This window comes from Zea mays, chromosome 8 (assembly GCF_902167145.1).
Source record: "Zea mays cultivar B73 chromosome 8, Zm-B73-REFERENCE-NAM-5.0, whole genome shotgun sequence".
NCBI classification, from domain to species: domain Eukaryota; kingdom Viridiplantae; phylum Streptophyta; class Magnoliopsida; order Poales; family Poaceae; genus Zea; species Zea mays.
The window spans coordinates 26,006,443-26,014,627 of record NC_050103.1 but is presented as its reverse complement, the minus strand read 5'-3'; positions in this window follow the sequence as shown (position 1 = coordinate 26,014,627).

Below are 8,185 nucleotides of genomic sequence, written 5' to 3'. Positions count from 1 at the left end.
AGAGGGCGCTGCAATGGACAAGAGTGGAGGCCAGATGGGAGAGGAGTGCGGCTGCCACACTGGCTGGTGGAGGGCCACCGACGGCGGATCTGGGCCGCGGCTGGGGTGTGGCCGCCCCTGGGAGGGAAGGATGAGCCTCCGGGGGGGGCTGTTGTTAACTGTTAGATACCCGTCTCTTGTAATGGGCCTGGCCCAGTTATTTGATCTATTAATACACTGCTCAACCCTACTCTAAGGTTAGGGTTTCCATTCCAACTTGGTACCAGAGCCAATTTTTTTCTCTCTTCCCTCCCACCCTTAGCCGCCGGGCTGCTCCCCCGCCGGGCGTCCCTCTCTGGCTGTCGGCCTCCCTGCTGCCGTCTCCGCCCGTCGGCCTCCCTGCTGCCGCCTCCGCCCGGCCCTTCCACCGGCGGCGCGCGGCTCCTCCCCTTCCCCAAGCCGCGGGCGGCCCTGGTGGCGGCGCGAGCAGCGCCCCCGCGCCCTGCGCCCATCACCGCCTGCGGCCGACGCCCCTGCCGCGGCCCGACCGGGCCGCTCCCTGCGCGCCCAGCCGCTTGCCGCCGCGACCCCGTCGCGCTCGCTCCAGGAAGCCGAGCCGACCCCAAGCACGCCAGCGCGCCGCGACCGGCGCCCAGACCCGCGCCGTGCGCGCTCTCTGCCCCGTCGCGTCGCGACGCCCTGCCGCCGCGACCGCCCTGCCGGATCCCACGGCCGCCCTGTGCCGGATCCCTCTGCGCCCGGCCTCTCCTCGCCGGGATCCCGCCGCGTCCGGCCCCTCCACATCTCTGCCCCGTCGCCGTCTTTCGCGACCTCTTCCTCCAGCTCTCCCCAGTCAACCGCTGGTCCCCAGCCGCCCTTCTCCCTGCCACGTGCGCTCCCCGCTGCGGCCTCCTCTCCCTCCTCACTAATCGTGCAGCTACACTACTCCTACCAGCGTTGTCTCCTCCCTCACCGGTTCCATGGCGTCCTCCCCGCCATACATGAGCTTTACCTCGCCCGCCGCTCTCGTGACTGTGCGTGTCCTCCTCCACGACGGCCAGCTCATCCGGGGCATGTTCGTGTCCTTCGATCCAGTCTGGAACCCTATTCTTCGGGACTGCGTCGAGGTCCACCCTCAGGCGGGTCGTCACGTGCCTGGACCGCTTGTCTTCCCACGTGCTGCGATCGCCTCCCTCGCGGTTGAGCCCGTGTCATCTCCCTCCCTTCCTAGTGCCTCTGTTGGGGCACCTTCTTTGACCCTCTCCGCTCACACCGTACCTCCGCCACTTCCACCTCCCCGAACCACCACCGATTGGGTAGTTGACTCCGGGGCCTCCTTCCACACTACCCCCACCACTAGTTCGTTACTCCACTCTCATCCACCCCACCCCTCACATCCTACCTCCATCGTCGTCGGCAACGGTTCCACCCTCCCGGTCACCTCAGTAGGTACATCGGTTCTTCCAGGACCATTCTGCCTTAACGACATCCTTGTTGCTCCCGGACTGACTCATCCCCTCCTCTCGGTTCGTCGCTTCACTAGTGACAACCAGTGCTCTATGGAGTTCGACCCCTGGGGTCTCACCATACGCCACCTTCCCACACATGCTGTGCTCGCTCGCTGTGACAGCTCCGGCCCCCTCTATTCTCTTCACTTACCCTCCACTCCCCACACCAGAGTAGCCTCATCTCCTGCACTTACTACTACCACCACATCACATGCTCTTGCTACTACCACCACCTCCTCCGCCATTTGGCACCGTCGCCTCGGACACCCTGGACCTGACGTCATGTCACAGCTTTCCGGCCACTCAGACATATCATATACTCGGGGCTCTTCTGAGCGCCTCTGTCATGCCTGTCAGCTCGGCCGTCACTCCCGTCTTCCTTTTCCTACTTCCACGTCCAGGGCTGTTCAGGCCTTTGATCTTGTCCACTGTGATCTCTGGACGTCTCCTGTCCTTAGCCTCTCCAGCTACAAATACTACCTGGTCATTCTGGATGACTACTCTTATTTCCTTTGGACTTTCCCCCTTCGGCTGAAGTCCGACACGTTTACCACCCTCACTCACTTCTTCGCCTGGGTATCCACCTAGTTCCGGCGCCCGGTCCGTGCCCTGCAGTGTGACAATGGCCGCGAGTTCGACAACAATGCCTCCCGGTCTTTCTTCCTCACTCACGGCGTCCAGTTGCGTCTCTCATGTCCCTACACCTCTGCTCAGAACGGCCGGGCCGAGCGCATGATTCGCACCACCACCAACATGATCCGCTGCCTTCTCTTTCAGGCGTCTCTCCCTGCCACCTACTGGGCAGAGGTAGGGATGGCAACGGGTAAAATATCCGTGGATAGTGTCTCTGGACATCCATATCCACGACTTATATCCGATATCCGAACCCGTACCCGTTACCCGCCATGGATAACAAACAGCATCCACATCCGTTACCCGCGGGTAACGGATATCCGCGGATATATCCGTTTGCCCACTACACATACAAAATATTTAAATCCAGCAAATTCAAACAATCAACAAGTCGTTGCATCTGGAATAACCTGTACTTGCATTTGGGTGAGAAAAACAATCAACAAGTCGTTGCATCTAGAATAACCTATACTTTACATCGGGACAGCTGCGCAGGAGTCGCGACTGAGGGGAGGTAGCACACGCAGGGACTGAGGGGAGCAGGCGCGCAGGCGGCCAGGCGCGCAGGCGGCCAGGCGCGCAGGGAGTCAGCGATGCAGGGACTGAGGACGAGCTGGAGATCTGCGCTCTGTGCCCGAGAGCCGCGTAGGGAGCCAGGGACCCAGACCAGTAGCGGGCAGCGGCTGCGGGAGTCTGGGAGAGATGAGTTGGAGTGGGCGGCGGCGGTAGGAGTGGTCGAGTGGGAGAGGACAGAGGAGGAGAGAATGAGAGATGGAGACCGACTGGCCGAGCGAGGGCTTCACTGGATTGCTGGAAGCCCGGAGAACGCTTGTGGCATTGTGGGCTGTGGCGATGTGGCCCGTGGGACGGGTGTAATTTTAACGGATATTCGGGTATTTGGGTATGGATATTGATTTTTCGTATCCATTTTAAAAATATCCGCGGATATCAAGTGCTACCCGTATCCGTATCCATGGGTACAGACTCGTACCCAAAACCGTGCCCAACGGGTTTTTTATCCGCGGGTACGCGGATAAATGACATCCATTGCCATCCCTAGCAGAGGCCCTTCATACCGCCACGCATCTCCTCAATCGTCTTCCCTCGAAGGCGGTGAGCCACCCTACACCTCACTTCGCCCTGTACGGCACAGCCCCTTCCTACCACCACCTGCGCGTGTTCGGCTGTGCCTGCTACCCTAACATTTCCGCTACCGCCCCTAACAAACTTTCTCCTCGCTCCACTCGCTGCCTCTTCCTCGGCTACTCCCCTGACCACAAGGGGTATCGGTGCCTAGACCTCACCTCCCACCGCATCATCATCTCTCGTCACGTCGTCTTCGACGAAGATGTGTTTCCCCTTGCAGGCTCCACCCCACCCACCGATCTTGACTCCCTCCTCGAGTCCGACCCGGTTCCCCCCCACCCCCGGCGCCCCGTCTTGCGCCGTTACCTGCTCCTCGTGCAGCCACGACGCCACAGCTCACGCCCATTTCCGCGCCACGCGCGGCCCAGTCGACCCCGCCTGCGCCACGCGCGGCCACGACGATCATGCCTGCGCCACGCGCGGCCCCGTCGACCCTGCCTGCGCCACGCGCAACCCCGTCGACCACGCCTGCGCCACGCGCGGCCCCGTCGACCACGCCTGCGCCACGCGTGGCCCCGTCGACCCCGGCTCGCTTCGCCAACCCCACGCTCGTCTACCACCGCCGCGGCCATGCCACTACCTCGGCGCCCCCCGACTCTGGCCCGTCGACGAGCGCGACCCGCTTCGCCGACCCCGCCATCGTCTATCACCGCCGCGAGCCGGCCACACCTGCCGCTCTCGACGTTCCGGCGGTCCGCTCCGAGCCGTCCGTATACCACCCGGTCGCCATCCACCGCGACCCCGGACACGTCCACCCGATGGTGACTCGACGCGCCGCTGGCGTTCTTTGCCCCGTCGACCGGCTGATCCTGGCAGCCGATACTTCCAGCACTCCACCCGACGCTTCCCCGGTGCCCTCCTCCGTTCGCACTGCCCTCGCCGACCCGCATTGGCGTCGTGCTATGGAGGAGGAGTACGCGGCCCTCTTGGCCAACCACACCTGGGACCTGGTGCCGTGTCCACCAGGCACCAATGTGGTCACCGGCAAGTGGCTCTTTCGCCACAAGCTGACCTCGGACGGCTCCCTCGACCGCTACAAGGCCCGTTGGGTCCTTCGGGGCTTCACACAGCACCCCAGAGTGGACTACGACGAGACCTTCAGCCCCGTCGTCAAGTTCGCCACTGTTCGCGCCGTCCTCTCCCTAGCCCTCTCCCGCAACTGGGCGATCCATCAGCTTGATGTCAAGAATGCCTTCCTCCATGGCACTCTGACGGAGACTGTCTACTGCAGCTAGCCCACCGGCTTCGTCGACGCTGACCGTCCGGATCTGGTCTGTCGGCTGAACCGGTCCCTGTACGGCCTCAAGCAGGCGTCACGGGCTTGGTACAGTCGCTTCGCCTCCTACCTGGCCTCCATCGGCTTCGTCGAGGCCAAGTCGGACACGTCCCTGTTCATCTACCGGCGCGGCGACGACACTGTCTACCTCCTGCTCTACGTCGACGACATTGTACTCACGACATCCATCGCCGACCTTCTACACCGCACGATCGTCGCCCTTCAGCGGGAGTTCGCGATGAAGGACCTGGGGCCCCTACACCACTTCCTCGGCATCACCGCCGAGCGTCGGCCTCCGGGTCTCTTCCTCCACTAGCGCCAGTATGCCATCGACATCCTGGAGCGGGCTGGCATGTCTGACTGCAAGCCCTGCTCCACGCCTGTCGACACTCAGGCGAAGCTCTCTGAGGACGACAGGCCTCCGGTCGCCGACGCGACGTCCTACCGGAGCCTGACCGGCACGCTCCAGTACCTCACCTTCTCCAGGCCCGATATCGCATATGCCGTCCAGCAGGTGTGCCTGCATATGCACACTCCGCGGGAGCCCCATCTCACCGCGCTCAAGCGGATTCTGCGCTACCTCCTTGGCTCCCTCGACTACGGCCTCCTACTCCGACCATCCCCGACGTCGGAGCTCGTGGTCTACACCGACGCTGACTGGGCTGGCTGTCCCGACACGCGCCGGTCCACCTCCGGTTACGCCGTGTTCCTGGGCGCCAACCTCGTCTCTTGGGCCGCCAAGCGACAGCACGTCGTCTCTCGCTCCAGCGCTGAGGCCGAGTACCGTGCCGTGGCCAACGGTGTGGCAGAGGCCTCCTGGCTGCGCCAACTCCTCCACGAGCTCCACAGTCCCCTCCAGCGCGCCACCCTCGTCTACTGCGACAACGTCAGCGCGGTCTACCTCTCCACCAACCCCGTGCAGCATCAGCACGAAGCACGTGGAGATCGACCTGCACTTCGTCTGCGAGCGTGTCGTTGCCGGTGACGTTCGGGTTCTCAGCGTCCCCACCACGCTGCAGTTCGCCGATATTTTCACCAAGGGGTTACCGTCGAGTGTATTTTTAGACTTTCGATCCAGTCTCAACATCTATACAGGATAGAGTTGTGACTGCGGGGGGTGTTAGATACCCGTCTCTTGTAATGGGCCTGGCCCAGTTATTTGGTCTATTAATACACTGCCCAACCCTACTCTAGGGTTAGGGTTTCCATTCCAACTTTAACCGTCATTGTTTTGTTGTGTAAAATCTACCTTTTTGCATGTTTCGTTTTTATTATTTCCTAAATAGTTCCATTGCAGCTAGGTTTTAGAGTAATTTAAGCATGACTTGTACAATTGTTTAAACTGAAATATTTATCCGCTATTCATATTTTTAGACAGGTCATTAATCTGTGACCTTTTTGTTCTTGTAGTTGCAACACTATGAACGAAGTGGCAGGCACATTACAAAAATGGTTTCCTACTGTGATTTTCACAGGTAACATTTTCTTGCTAATCCTAGGTTCTCTTTTGTTCTGGTCAATCATCTCAGTTCACTTAGCGGTTCTCTTTTAGTTTTTTTTCAGTGACCTTATAACTAATCATGAGGTTTAGAAGATCTTAGAATAAAGTCCAGTTCTGTTATCTTGATTAGTCATTTGTAAAAGTGGCAAATACCCTGAAGTAGTAAATGCTACAAATATATGTCTCTGACACCTGATATGTAATCGTTTTTCCTTTGTAGTACTCCTGACCCAGACAATGTGTTGATAGTGAAGACACCTGAAGGTGTTTTCTCTACGAAATTTTTTGTCCAAAATGGTGAGAAACAGACAGCTGCAAGACTCGCCAGGAAGGAAAATTACCAGGAGAAAGTGCTTCCTCCTATAGTTTCTGACTGTCTAGTCGCAAAGTGCCTGACCTATGAAATGTTGAAATACAAGGTAGGTTTCTTGCATCTGCTTATTGCTCTTAATTGTCTTCATTCCTAATTTTTTAGAACAGATGTTGCTTATTGTCCTGGATGAAATTTGAATTCTTTTTTAAACATTTACTTTTACTGATTATTTCTTAGCACATCAGTTGTATATTACATTTTTTCCAATCTCTTTGATTGTTCAACTACTTGGCTTGTATATTACATTCTTTCTAATCTCTTTTGTTAACTGCTTGTATTTGGAACAATTGATTCTCTAGCATTTGTATCAATCATTTTACATGTATCACACATGCTTTCTTACCATTAACATTGATGCAATTATTGCTAGTTTCTAGTTATCTTGTGATTAACTTGTTTCAGTTTAAATACCATTTATTGTGTCCTATGGATCTTTGTCTTGGTCTCATTTTTGGTTCCTGCTGCTAAGTCTCTAGGGCTTTTTTTACTAAATCCTAACCACTAAAAAAAACTCGGTCGGGGAGGGAAAGACCGCCCTCTAGGGCTTTTGTACTAAATACTAACCACTATATCTCAATTTTTCAGAAAGAACCAGGAGAGGCTATTGCCCACCGGATTATGGGACCTCGACACCACTCCCAGGATTTTATTGATGGCCTTAACGCATACATGGTAATTGTCTCATTCTGAGTTCTAGCACTTCTTCCACTTTAGCAACTTTTGAATGCAGAGTCATTTATTCACCTTATTTTGTTGTTCCTTGTTAACAGGGTCATAAGGACGACCAATCCTTTTCAACGTTTAAAGAGCGACTTGGGTATTTACAGGTTAAGTTTCTGAGTAACTGCTGTTCATTAGATACTACAAGGTTGTGTCAGCACACTGATAAACAAACTGATGGTTGCAGAAAACTGAAAATTTGAGGGTCTCTTGTGGTCGATCTGGAATTCATGGATGGGGGCTCTTTGCTGCAAGGAATATTCAGGAGGGGCAAATGGTATAAGCATGTTGACTCGTTTTATCTATATTACGTTTAGTCATTTGCATATCATATCCAGTCAGGTCATTAGGTATATCAAATTATCAATGATGGCATGTGAAGAACATGCAGACATGACATTAACGTGTGCTCAAAATCTAAGGAAACAAGTTATTTTGTATTATTAGGTAGGTTAGGCGTCCACCGATAACCTTTCCATGTGTCTAGACAACAGGAGCGCAGTTGGTAATCTGTGGGCTTGTGTTCCATAGAAATGAATTTTCATGGCCTGCTGTCTGAATGAGGGAAGTCACTCCTGACATTAATTTTAGGACTTCACTTCTGATTTGGATAAAATTCTAGTGTGATCGAAATCCCACCTTCTCAAGCAGGCCCTGAATGGAATGATTCTGTAATTTACTATTCTCTCTATTTACAAATGTATACACCCGGGTTCAACTCCCTATGGGAGTGAATTTTAGGCTAAGGTTAAAAAAAGCCACTCGCTGTTTCCCTTGGTCGGCGTGGGTGAACTGACCTATGTTGGACGGACCCTCGTGTAAGGGGCTGGTCGTGTGGGTTGGGCCTCAAAGCACAGGTCAAGGCCTGTACCATAGGGGGCGGCATCCCCATGCATGAGGGGGCCAGCTTTCGTGGCTTTTCTCGTCTGGGCTCCGCTTGAGCACTTTTTGGTGAAATACCGTGGGGACGAATTTCCCCCACCGTTCGAGTTTTTTTTATAAAGTTTCTCCACAGATATCTTTTACCTAATTTGTACCATAGCCTTGGT